The sequence below is a fragment of the Buteo buteo genome, chromosome 4 (assembly GCF_964188355.1).
Source record: "Buteo buteo chromosome 4, bButBut1.hap1.1, whole genome shotgun sequence".
Taxonomy (NCBI): Eukaryota; Metazoa; Chordata; class Aves; order Accipitriformes; family Accipitridae; genus Buteo; species Buteo buteo.
The window spans coordinates 50,090,708-50,104,502 of NC_134174.1; the positions used below are offsets into that span (position 1 = coordinate 50,090,708).

Consider the following 13,795-nt stretch of genomic DNA (forward strand, 5'->3'; position numbering starts at 1 on the left):
CTGTTCAATTACTAGTTTCTGAACTGTAGTTCACCGAAAAAAACCCAAAAACCACAAAACCAAACAAAACCCAAAGAAATAAAACCCCTCAAGAAACCCTAATTAGTTTGGGGGGGGGGGGGGGGTGTGTTTGGTGTTTTTTTTTTTTAAGTGACAGACTACGTGGGTAATTTTCCTTGTTTCAAATTACATCAGGAAAAAAATATATGCATTTAAAACCTTCATGCTATTAGCATTAACTGAAATCTTCTACACAGCATGCATGGGGGAAGATCATAAGCAAAATAGTTTATCAGCTCTTGTTGTTTTGAAAGTTGCAGAGATGGAAGTGTTAGCCCAAGTACTCAATCTAAACAGACCTGACTTTTGCTTCACATACAAATCATGTTAAAGCACAAGTCTATGTCTGGCTAGAAGGAGAAACAAATGACACTTGGAAATGGAGAAGGGGATGGCTTTGAAAATTTTAGACCGGGATTTTCAGTTATGGCAGGGATTCAGATGCACCATCCCATTAATTTTAACAACTGCCTAAATTCCCTAGTAGTCTTTGAATAACCTCAAAGTTAAATTTTTGTTATTTTTGGATATTTCCTTTACTTGACCCAGGTTTGTCCTTTCACAGTGAAAAGAAAGAGGTGAAAAGAGTATTCTGTGCTTTCTGCTCAGAAAGAACTCTGCAGAGACTTCACTGCCTAGGTTAGCGGTGGTCATTGTCACTGCTGCCTTCTCTCCCAAACACTCATCTCAAGCCCACTGAATGCTCTTTGTTTGCCATGTTGCTGACAGAGATTGTACAGATCACTTGGGAAAGGACGGTAAATCATAACTATATGACAAGCTGCTTCTGACAGCAGGTCCCTCTTGTCCCGTTTCTGGAACCTTTTGGACTTTGTTTTATGCGTTTTTGTGGTCTGAAATATTCTATAAATCTCTTTGAACCTTTCAGAGCCTCCCTTTGTATCTCACTCACACAGTTCTGCAATTACCTATTGGACTGGGAAGGTCCAGGGCTGACAACTCACTTTTAGCCTGGCTACAGTTACTGCATCATTTCACTAGCAAGCTCCTCGTTTATTTTCCGTATTAAATTTTTATGAAGAAAAAAAAGTATTTGAGCAGCTATAGAAGATACATAAAGAGCAGACATAAAACCTTGAGCTCAACACCTTTCCATCTGCAAAAACATCCTTATACTTCTGGTTATTTTAATAAAGTTCTTCCTCAAAGAAATGTAAACACAAAAACGTGAGAGCTCTGTGAGGGAAAGGGGTTTACCTAGCAGAGGGCAGGGACTGAGGCTTTCAGCATTTTCACTGTAATTCATCCTCTTTGTGCCCCAGTTTTCTCCTCCATGATATAGAAATAATAGTAGTGCTCATTTTCCTTGGTAAAAAAAACATCTTTCTGACAGATTTGTTTTTCCATGAAGGACAAAAAATACAGTTTGTTTGAAAAGTGAAAAATGGGGGGGTTGCGAACTGAAAGGTGGGTTGCTTTGAGCAGTTCTCTAGGTAAAATTAGAATTGAAGAAAGCACTTTTTCTGGTCTGCAGCTGACACCCACAGGTGTTCCACACATTAGGGTTTAATGCCAACTCATATGCATCACCACAAGCTCCTGGTTCTACATTTTGCATTAACATAAGTTCATCTCATAAGCTTATTGGCATGCAAATAAAACACACACTTGAGTCCAAGGCAGCTGAAATGGCTGAATTACTGCAAAGTCAGAAGCCTACCAGGCAGTAGGAAGCTCAGCAGTGTGCCAGCAGAAACAGGGACAAATAGCAAGGAAACACGATGGGGAGAGGGAAAAGAGTGGCAAGTGGAGTAGTGTGAGGACCATGAGAAGGATCAGAACATTGGCAAGACTAGGAATAAAGGTCAGATCCAGGGTCCACTAGTAATTAGACAGACCATGGAAAGGAGAGGCAGCAAAGACGTTAGAAAGGGTACAGAAGATGTTTTATAGCTGGAGGGGAGGGGTATTGCTCTGTGTACAATTCTTTTGCTCCATTTTCTGACACTCTGGGAAGGTTCACAAGGAAGAGAGGCTGCTGAGACCTCCACGTGTTAGTGATACTGCCAAAAAAAAAAAAAAAAAAAGAAAAAAAAATCAAACCTTTCTCAGACTGGAGTGGTCTATTCTCTTCCCTGATGCTCTGAGGGCAGGTCCAGTTACTTCTTTTACCCTTCAAACTCTGCTGAGGCTGCCCTGCGATGCATCACCCACTGCCTGCTGCTTCTCCTCTGGGTCGGCAGCATGCTCGCTCTCCCGGCGCCTTCCTGAGCAGCACTCCAGTGCACAGTGAGCATCTCCTAATCGGATTCATATAGTCAATAAGTGAATACAGTGAGCTACTGGCAAAGGGCAATAGTAAATACGCCCACGCTCCCACCATCGCTCGCTCTTTACGCACCCATCTGCTTTCTTTCACAACACCACTGTATGTAAGCGCTTCCTCCCATCTGACAGATAGGACCCACAACAGGCAGCTTATGGGGTGGCACAGTGGTAGCGAGGGATGCTGTCCAGCCTCACAAACTAAACCCTATGGCACATTTGCAATGGCTTGCAGAGGTTGGTAACTCAGCTCAAAGTCCTAGATCAGGGACGTGCTCATGCTCCAATACAAGAAGGAAAGACGCGTGGCTGTTCAGGCTGGTAACGCTGTGTCCCAGCCACAAGTAGAGAAGGGGGTATGAGACAGGAGACCGTGATACAAGAAAGACTGGTTTGGAGCTTCAAGTAGGCAGCTGTTAAAACAACCAACCTCAGTCCTCAGCTCTACTCTTGAAGAAGCCCCTCTTTGTATTGGTTCACATCTGTAAGAGGTGAATTAGTAATGCTTCCACTCACTGCGTCTCTTTAGACATCAGGGCAGGGACGGTGACTATGCACAAGATAATCGTCTATCACCATGCTAACTCCAGACACTGGTGTACTCGCAGACCACAGGCCTGCCCTGGGCAGAGAAACCAGCTGCACTTCTGGGAGCAGGGTAAGCCTGGTAGCACAGCGCTGCACTGAAGCCAACGAACCTTGATGCTCAGCAGAGCTAACGACCTGGGATACAGCATCACACCAGCACACTTCTAGCACAGGCTCATCCACAGCTAACAGGAGGTCCCACACTGCATTGCCCAACCCCTGTAGATCAGTCTCTCCTGATTGTACCATGCTCAAGACAGTATGGCTTTGTGTTCAGCTGGACTTTCAGAAAGGTCTAGGACACTCCATAAAAATACATGCAAATAAGAAAATGTTAGATTAGTTAAGATTGCTTTTTTTACTAGCATTAAAAATGAGGAAACAGAAAACTAAGGATGAATCGCTGTATTAATGATGTATTAATGATGTCACTCAAATAGCAAAATCATACGTAATAACCTAAAAGTAAAATTGAAAGCTACCCTCAGTTCTACCTAAGGAGCATTTGAGAAATATTGTTATCAATACTTGCATCTAAATTTCAGAACCACCATTGTAAGCTAATTTCATTACAATGTTTACTCCTTAACAGTCTTTGAAATAGATGAAACATATGGTTTACATACGGTTAATTCACATCCTTGAAAGACACATGTAATGTCAGTCATTTGAAAAAGTCTTGTCCAATTCCATAATATTGAGCAGTACATTAGTAACACATGTTTTTGTGCTGGTTTTGGCTGGGATAGCATTAATTTTCTTCATAGTAGCTATTATGGCTTTGGTGCCCAATAACTCCACACAACACACCACCTCTCCTGTCCTGAGTGACCACCCTAAGAAATGGAGCCCAAAGTCATGGACTAAATGAACTCAATGGACATTTTGTGGACATTTCTGGATTTTACAAGGGTGGTCCATAGACTAAGGGAATTATATATGCATATTATGTCAAAGGATGGGAAGGGAGATGGTGATTAATGAGGATGTATTGGATAGTGTGGGACCTGAGCATGATGTAAATGGTATGGAAAAAGGGGTGCAGAATGTAATGGGTTTGGCTGAGATAGAGTTTATTTACTTCATAGTAGCTAGTATGGGGCTATGTTTTGGATTTGTGCTGGAAACAGCATTGATAATTCAGGGATGTTTTCATTACTGCCGAGCAGTGCTTACACAGAGTCCAGACCTTTCCTGCTTCTCACCCCACCCTACAGTGAGGAGGCTGGGGGAGGCACAAGGAGTTGGGAGGGGACACAGCTGGGACAGCTGACCCCGACTGACTACAGGGATATTCTAGACCTTATCACATCATGCTCAGTATGTAAAGCTGGGGGGAAGAAGGAGGAACGGGGGACATTCGGAGTTAAGGCATTTCTCTTCCCAGGTGGCCATTGCGCGTGATGGAGCCCTGCTGTCCTGGAGATGGCTGAACACCTGCCTGCCCATGGGAAGTGGTGAATGAATTCCTTGGTTTGCTTTGCTTGCATGCACAGCTTTTGCTTTACTTAAACTGTCTTTATCTCAGCCCACAAGTTCTCTCACTTTTACTCTTCCAATTCTCTCCCCATCCCACTGGGCAGGAGTGAGCGAGTGGCTGTGTGGTGCTTAGCTGCCGGCTGGGGTTAAACCACAGTTTAGTGTGGTTTATAGTTTTTGCCTCTGTATTAGTGACATAAGGAAATGCATGAGCACAAAAATCTTAAGAATGGGAATAAAAGTCCCACGAGTTTAAAAATCCACAGTAACCATAAAGCAATGGCTCTGAAGAGTGGCAAAGGACTTCCAGGTCTAAAGAACCAAAACTGACTGGTTGCAAAGTGCTTTCAATTGAAAATAGGAAAAACTTTGGAGACAAGGAAAAGGATTTTGTTCCTAAATAAATACAGTCAGATACCAATTCACAGTGGCTTCTGTGTCCTTCCTTATAAAGGGTTTAATTTTTAAATAATTCTGAAATAAAATAATACTCTTATTTAAATCTTTAAAGCTCCATGAAAACGGTACTTCCCATTTCAATTAAGACTACCATGCACCTGGGGTTCCCTGGAAATTAACTGTTTTTCCAGCCAGATACTTTATCAGGGTGAACATTGCCCAGGCTGTGCAGACTTCTGATATGCTGGCAGGTCAAACACCTCCATGGAAGAGCAGTAACTCCTACAGGGCTACCCATACAGCAAGAAGTCCTCTACAAGCATGTGGGTCAACTCAGTAGCAACTCCACTTCACACGTGTGCAACTCTTTAGCTCAAGAGAAGACCTTAAATCCCTGAATTCTATTTAAATCAATAAAATATATACCCTATATATATATATTCATAGTTCTGCAATACACTTAAAAAAAATGACCTCTGAAAGCAGACACTAAAAAAAAAAACCAAAACCCAACCCACAGTTCTATGGCCCAGTGTCGTGGTTTAACCCCAGCCAGCAACTAAGCACCACGCAGCCGCTCACTCACTCCCCCCCCCACCCAGTGGGATGGGGGAGAAAATCAGGAAAAGGAGTAAAACTCCTGGGTTGAGATAAGAACGGTTTAATAGAACAGAAAAGAAGAAACTAATAATGATAATGATAACACTAATAAAATGACAGCAGTAGTAATAAAAGGATTGAAATGTACAAATGATGCGCAGGGCAATTGCTCACCACCCGCCGACCGACACCCAGCCAGTCCCCGAGCGGCGAAATCCCTGCCCCCCCCTTCCCAGTTCCTAAACTAGATGGGACGTCACATGGTATGGAATACACCGTTGGCCAGTTTGGGTCAGGTGCCCTGGCTGGGCATGAGAAGCTGAAAAATCCTTGACTATAGTCTAAACACTACTGAGCAACAACTGAAAACATCAGTATTATCAGCATTCTTCACATACTGAACTCAAAACATAGCACTGTACCAGCTACTAGGAAGACAGTTAATTCTATCCCAGCTGAAACCAGGACACCCAGCAAATTTTTAGATGCAATATTTTCTAAAACAAAGCCTTCCCTCTCCCCATGTAATAAATAATCCAAATTTGTCACCCCTGCATCTGAGGTCTGCTTATGTCAGAAGTTCTAAATACATGAAAAAAAAATCACTATGCAGAGTGAATTAAAGCAGTGATGCCACTTTAGCTAAGCATTGTGAGTTTATGGATGAAATAGCACTGGCTTCTTATGGGTTGATTTTTCTGGGGCTTGCTAAGTTATAAGAATGTTGCATGTAGTCCAGGAGTAGCACTGGAGTAGCTTGAGCTCTCAGAAGAATAAACTTCCAAACAGCTATTTGTGAGCAGAGTTGAGCACATAGGTAATGCTCACTTGTGGCAGATGGCATCAACATTTTGGCCATTAAAGCAGCTCAAGGAACAGCACATGCTTCTGGCAGGGGGCCCTGAAGAAGAGAGACACCACCAGGTTGAAACTAATCACCTTTAGGATCTTAACCCAAAGCTTGCTATGCAGTTTCCAAAATGTGGGGATCTGCACTCTGCACTGGCACACTTCTGGAGAGACCCATCTGCCCTGCTGAGACAACGTCCTTCTCTTAAAGCAGTGCTGGGTCTCAGCTCTGTCTGCTAGTGCTCTAGTGGCTGCTGGGATAGGGAAGTTGAAGGCTGCTCCACTGTAGCAATCCCTCTTCACACTACGTATTCTAGATGTTACACTGAAATGAAAACAGCTGAGAAAACTCCCTTTTCACAGGACAGTGGTGTAAAGTTTTCCCTGCTAATTACTGTTTCTTAAATGGAATGATGTTGGCTGAAAATCCCCTGAACTTGAGAGTCAGGAAGCCACAGCTTTCTTTGCCAGAGGAGTCATTTGGCAGAAGAAACGTGCCCAAACAGCTCATAGCTCTCCAGGGGTGGCCTGGGGCTGTATCACCTGAATAAAAGGGAAGTATGGCTGGTGTGAATCCCTGTGACCATAAGCACCTCCTCTTGCTTTTAAAAGCTCTGTCTTCTAAAAGATAGACACACAGATGTTCAAATCTTAGCCAGGGTGTGCTGCAAGTCCACGAGGAACATGGTGACAGCAGTAACAGGATCGCTTTAGTCTCACAGTTCCCCCCACTCTGGCTGGCAAAAAGGAACAAAAGTTCTTTCCATGGCCGTGATCCCAAGTACTGACAGTAGTTTGCAGTCGTGCAACGGTCATTATTTGTCCTGGTGTCAAATTCCCAATGCCAGCGTCTCCCTGCAGCTCTACTCCAGTACTAGTTCTTTGTTCTGGACCATGCCCACAGCCGTAAACCAGGGCAATTCAGGTCCTGCATTTCTCAGGCTCCAGGACCCACCAACCCAGGGATACCTCAGCATTTAATGAGCTGCCTTCTCCTTTGACAGGCATGTCTCCAGACAGGACAGTTTTGACTACAGCAAATATATTCTACATATGTTTTTGATTAGGATCCACCCTGTTGTCCCAATATGTTCCCCTCATCGCTTTATGCTGTGTTACACAGGGTCAGTTTCTACATCTACATGTAACACGACATAATTATCAGTGACAGGGCACAAAGCCCCAGGGCAACACAGAAAGGGAGGCCCATGCTGCTCAGATCAGATGTCCACAGACAGCTGTTTGCTTGTCACCTAGGTGACATGCAAATAATATGTCAAGTTTCTGCCTGTTGCAGAAATTTGACCTTATCTTGCTAAATTGTTTGTTCTTCCTTTAATAGCCAGCACAGCCAGAGCGCCAGGGTGGCCACAAGGCATTTCCAAGAGATGTGTCCATGTTACCATCACCCTGATGCTCAGAGCTGGCTGGCATGCCAAGGAGCATGAGACCTGAAGGTGCTCTGGGATGTGGCAGCCATTAAAAAAAAAATTGCTGTTACGTACAAGCCACAATGGGTGAGCTGCTATGGGTCAGTGCCAGTGCTGACAGTTATGCTGAGAGATGCTGTAGGCTTTCTCGTTTTCCATAGATACACAGAGAGTTAAGGCTCAAACACTCCTTGTGGGAGAAGGAAATGGCCACAGTCCTCCTCAACTTCCAAATAAGGCTGGGACACCTCTCCCACTGAAACCATGGGCAGTTTAGGGTCCAAAAGCCTTCAGAGATGTTGGGGTGCAACCTTTTCTGCTACACATTGAGTGCCCTCCATCCCTGCTGTTTGCCTTGGCAGCAGTGTCTGAACTTGCTTTAGCAGGTTAGCTTTTCCCTCCTTATTTTGCAGTGTGTTGTCAGATGTCTGTTCAGAGAGGCTGACCCACATGCAAGTGTCAAACTTTACCTTAGCTTTCATGGGCTGAGTTCATCCTGAGATGAACCCGAGAAAAGGGTATTTTGGAAGCGTGCCCTAACTGCAGGCATGTTCACATTAGCCTTAAGTGATCCAGGACAGCCTTGGTACGAAACTGTGTATTACATGACCTGTAACATATATGCACTTGCCTTCTCAATTTCTATCCCACAGATGGGAAATTTGAGGCACCAAACAATTCTGGGACTTGTAGGTCCTCCAGAGAGCAGAGAAACACACTTGCCTTTGCGGACTCCCGCCCTGTACAGTGCCAGTGCTACCTCCACTAAGCGCACCCACCAAAGCCAGGAACCACAGGTGACCTGTAGAAATAGAAGTGCTAAAAATGAAGTGAACCCATCCCAGAGCAGGAAGGGGCCAAGGCCAGTCTGCAGAATGAGTTCAAATAGTTATCGGGGGGAGGAATAACACAGGGGACTGAAGCAGGTGATCTGACTCCAACTGGGCTACAGGGCTAGCCAATCCCCCTCTCCAGCAAGGGGTATCTCTGCAGCAGGGAAGATTTTCCCTTTCTTTTCTGTGCTGTGGTGCTCAGCTGCCCCTGCATTTTGCAGGTGCACTCAGCTGAGACTCGTCCCAGAGCCTTGCATTCAGAGCACATAAAAGCTTATGCCTCCCCCTGTGCCCATGTGTCACAACAGTGTCAGTCCATGTCACCGATCAGAAGTGAACTACAACAGGGCTATTGCACAGCCCCCCAGCACGGTTCTCACTTGCCAGCCACTGAAAGGAAGCTTAAAAACATGACTGAATGAGGCCCTTCTACAGGAAAGCAAAGATTCAGTACAGGCTTTTATAGCTTAGCATTTGCAATATTTTACCTGCAAAACAGGGTTCTTGAAAGAGTGCATTTGACTTGCTCAAAACACAGCCATTTCTCTAAACTTCTCCAGGCTGAAAGGCTTCTTCTAGTCTTGCAAAAGCATGACCAGAATCATAATTTGGCCTGTAGCCTATTCCCCCCAGGACTAGCCAAGCTGCCTGCCATACATCAGTCTGTAACACAGGGGCATTTGGATCTCCTGTAACCCACCACCTGGTAGCTGTTGAAATGATCCCATTTCCTACTTGCCTTTTTTTTTTTTTTTTTTTTTTTTTTTTTTTTTTTTTTTTTAAGAATTCAGTCATCTAGTCAGATCAAGTGGTTCAGAGAACTTCTTAGCAGTCAAAAACCACTGCTAAAAATGCTAAAATGCTCTTGGCTGTGTCCTGTCAAACTAAATCCAAACCTCATCAGTTTTCAACAAGCCTCTGAGAACACATTCAGTTGATATGAAATCAGACAGACAAGGACATTTTGCTGGAGCCAGTCAGTTTTGCTGAAGGTAAATCACACTGAGCTCTAACCCACAGCCATGCTCTCCAGCCAGCACAGCTCTTCTGGAGTCACACAACCAAGCACACACACACAAATGCATTATTTCCCATTAGGCCGTTCAGTAATGGTCTTTTTATAAAATCCTGGTTACACATCAGCTGCCTTCAGGAAAGAAGAGGCCACGTGCTGAATGTAAATAGTCTAAGGGCAACTTTAGTCCAGGACTTACGCTCTTTGAAGGGAGGTTTTGCCTTTGTTCATAAAGAAAAAGATGACTGGTAAACTGGAATACAGTAATTTTAACTCATTAAATGGTTAGGAGGGAAGCTAGGCTTCTTCTAGGGTATAACGCAACTCTCTAAAACATGCAATATGTTATACATCTCCTTACCTACTTGGTTTTACCTGAACATAGCCACCATCTTTTACATAAGATAAGGCACAGACCCATTTTTCTCAGGGTAGATACATAGCCTACATGCAGATGCACAGGCGAGAGGAGAGGGTCTATATGTGCCACATAACAGAGAACAGGGGAGGCACATGGGGCAGAGCATGGTGCTGGGGAGTTGGGGTGGGAGAGGCGCTGACACCAGAGATAGGGTTAGGACATGGCTACTACATTGCAAGGGGCAGCATGCTTGTAAACGGTGTGTCCAAGCCAATGCCTGCCCTCCTGTGCATGCTCCACAAACACCTTCTTCCCACCTGGCTCCATCCCCCAAACACACAGACCAAGCGGGACAATTTGGATCAAAGCAAACCCGGCACATGGCAAGGCAGGGGGACCCAGCCCACCAGCAGGGGCTCACCAACCCCTGACCACTCAGGAGCACCAGGATTCTGCTTTCTGCCATCCCCATGCAGCCCACAACAACAGCCACGGCACAAACCCAAAGTCCCCTCCGTAAGGATATACCTTGCCAGGAAGCCTTCATGAGTCCTCGGGTTGAGCAGAGGAGGCAGATCCCAGCAGGAAGGGCTACCACATCCAAGGACCTCCAGGTGCAAGCAAGCAGACCAGAAGGGCACGTGCATATCCATGTGCTCAGGGCTGGGACAACCCCTCCCCACAGAGCCCCCCATGCTGAGGGCAGGGGTCCTTCCCCTGCCCCTTCCCACCACGTGTGTGGGCCAGAGCAGGGCAAGCAGACACCACCCACCCCCAACCACATAACAGCCTGGACAGCCAGCCATGTGCTGAAGGGCAATTAAATTCCTCATTAGCTGTAATTAGCAGGCACCTGACACCCCGTAACAGAAGCCCAGCAGCAGAGGGGCCTCTGCCTAGCAGGAGAGGGCCAGTGGGAAGCCAGTTTTTGTGGCTTGTTTCATCAGCCCTCTTTTCTCCGAGCTCCCTGTGACTGTGCTGGAGCCTCACCAGAGGCAGCACCTGTGAGCATGAGCCTGATCTGCAGCTCACCAGAGTAAGGTGGGGACCAGACCTTCTCTGAATAGGCTAGAAATAACAGTCCAGGAGAGCTAAGCCTCAGGCTGAGCTGCAGCCACCAGCACGAGCTGCTCTGGGGGTTGGGGACTGCATGCTACTAACTGAACCAAGAGCAACTCCCGTTAATTATCCCACTTTTCCTGCTTCGTGCTTCTGACCTCTACAAAGGTACAAAACAAGGTCTACAAAAGTCTCCTTCTCTGGCTGAGACACCCTCTCACCCAGATGGAATCTTCAAGCACCAGGAACTTCACCTCATACCCCCAAGGCAGATAAAAATTTAACCTGGGCAGGGAGACCTGCCAACACTCTTCTTGTAGTCAGACATGTTACCCATTGCACTACTGGTCCTCAGCAAATCAAGTGGGTCAGGCAATATCATCTTTCCAACTTCATGGCCAGAAGGAAAGGGTTCCCTAAGTGGGCCACTGACCTTTTGGTACGACTTGGTTGCTTCAGCACATGTGGGTGGCAAACTGCTTTGTCTCCACAAGGCTCCTAATGTGTGTGGTCTGAAGGACCTTGCTTATTTTCAAGGCAAAATAATATTGGGGATGAAGGAAACCAAGAGGGAGCAATCAAAGAGAAGAGAGGAAAAACTTGCAAGTGCTCTTATTCTTGCTTCACATTGAATTGGCTTTAAATGGGGCTTTGCTAACTGGGTGCAAGGCTACGGGCTGATGCTATTCCATTATCAGCCAGTATCACGCTGTTTCTCATCATGACTTCCATGCTCTTACCAAGCTGGTGTGGAGACCTGCAGCGAGTGCACTGAGCAGCAAGTGGGAGCAGGTGGCAGGGCAGACAGGCATGTTGGGTGGCTGCGCCAGAACTACTTGGACAATGTTTGTTGAACAGTCAATAAGACTAATGTTCACTCTGCTTTTTGTAGGGGAAAAGCTTTGGATTGTCTTAAAAGCCTGTCCCATCAGCCACCACCTGTTTATTGTATGTCCACATCCTTTGATTAGTTCTTGAGCACCTGGCCTTCACTTTGCAGCACATGAGCTTCCCACAAGCTTTAATGCATTTATCTTCACAGATAAACGTGAGGGATGGGAAGAGCTACCAACTCCCTTGGACAGAGCAGATCTTTTGATGCAGGTCTTTTAAATCCTAGGCTACCCATTAAATCCCTCCAGTGTTTAGTGGTCTCTAATTGGTTTTTTAGGTCATTCATTATTTATAGTATGTGCATGGCTGTATGGTATTTCATTACCTCTGGAGAAGGATGGCAAATGCAGAGTTGGGAATCTCTGTGTCCTCCTTAGCTTCAGAGACACTGCAAGACTTCAGACTCTTTGGAGCTAATCCCATGCTCTTTTAACTCATTTGTAGAGTTACTCTTTATAAGAGGGGAAAGGATCAGTCAGCATCATGTACAGGTGCTATATTTTCACTTTGTTACTGTCATATTGAGCCTGCAAGTTGAATGTAGATAAAAGCTTATAGAAAGCAACATACCGTAAAAAAAAAAGCTATTATTTCTAATTCAAATTTAATCTCCAGCTGTGGTTCTTGCCATGACCCCACAAGAGTAAAAAGCCTTTCATAACTGGGCAAGCTCTTCCCATGAAGGCACCTACCAGTCTGAGCAAGGCTCCTCTTTTTTTTTTGATGCACTAAGTAGCCTGAGCTCTCCAATCCCCATACTGCAAAGCAATCACAAACTCTCTGATTATTTTTTGGAGTGTGTGTGTGTGTGTGTGGCTTTCCACTGCATCCTCTAATTTTTCAGTTTCTTTAAAAGTAAGCCCTGTTTTAAAATGTCCACAACAAACGTTCGGAAGGGGAGGCAGCGTCTTTTATTAAACTAAATGACATAGATGGAAAAACTAGACAAGACTTCAGTTAGTGAAGGCTTTTGCCTAATGAAAGATACTACTTTTCTCCAGCATCCCTGCCTTGCTTATAGCCTTAAACCACCTCATCTTCAGCAATTCCAGTACCACAAAGAAAGCATAGAAATCTTAGAAAGGCTGGACATTTAATCTGTACTGCCACAAAACAGCTTTATTATGAGGACTGCACTGCCTGGGCTGGTTTGTTGTTGTAGGATAGCTCACCAGTACTAGGCAGCTCCTATTTCTTAAACATAAATCACCATTAGAACAATTTGTTTGAGTTCAAAACCAACAATGGCATACTTGAATTGCAATAAATTAGTTACATAGGGTAGCACAGAGAAACACCAAAAACTACATTAAGTCAAGGGGGATATAGTAAATATTTTGATAAGCTGTTGTCAGAGCACAAGGCAGCTACTTTTAAGCTATATCTTCAATCTCTGTCCAGTTACAGATAATGGGTGAGCTGCCTCTGCCTCTTCCTGATTTGTCTTTTCCTCAGGATTTGAAAGTTAGGACTGGGGTAAAACATCCTCCCACCTTCAGGCAGGTTTTGAGATACAGCTGCCCAGGACATACAGTGGTTACCTAAACTGACACCCTGCAGTTTTCTTTCCCAGCAGCTAATGCAGTACCTGGGGAACAACCTAATGCCAAAATATCACATGTACAGAGAAAAAAAACAATTCAGGAAAGCGTCACTCCTAAAGAGAATGAGGCAGACTGTAAATCTATCCAGCTCAACCTCCCCTACAGCTGGGAAGGTCTCTCGCTTCAGATTCCCTCCATCTGTCTTTTCGGCATTGGCCTGTCACCACAGAAAGCTGCTGACAGATGGCCCCGATTCACAGAGCCATGCAGGAAATCCAGATAACCCATTATCACTGTGCAGGAATTCATCTTGAAGACAGGCATCCCTGCCTACCACTGTCTGCAATTTAATGCTCTGAAGTCCCATCATCATTGTAGCTACATCTTATTTATCTAGT

The 13,795-nt window shown here is 45.0% G+C and overlaps 1 long non-coding RNA gene across 1 annotated transcript in view; it reads right to left on the bottom strand.

Moving 5' to 3' along the window:
• Positions 1–1,670: 1,670 nt before the first annotated feature.
• Positions 1,671–13,795, bottom strand: part of LOC142030655 (uncharacterized) — a 74,102-nt gene continuing 61,977 nt past the window's right edge. Inside the window, exon 3 of the long non-coding RNA XR_012650233.1 lies at positions 1,671–2,321. This is a non-coding gene — a long non-coding RNA (uncharacterized LOC142030655). The remainder of the gene's footprint in view (positions 2,322–13,795) is intronic.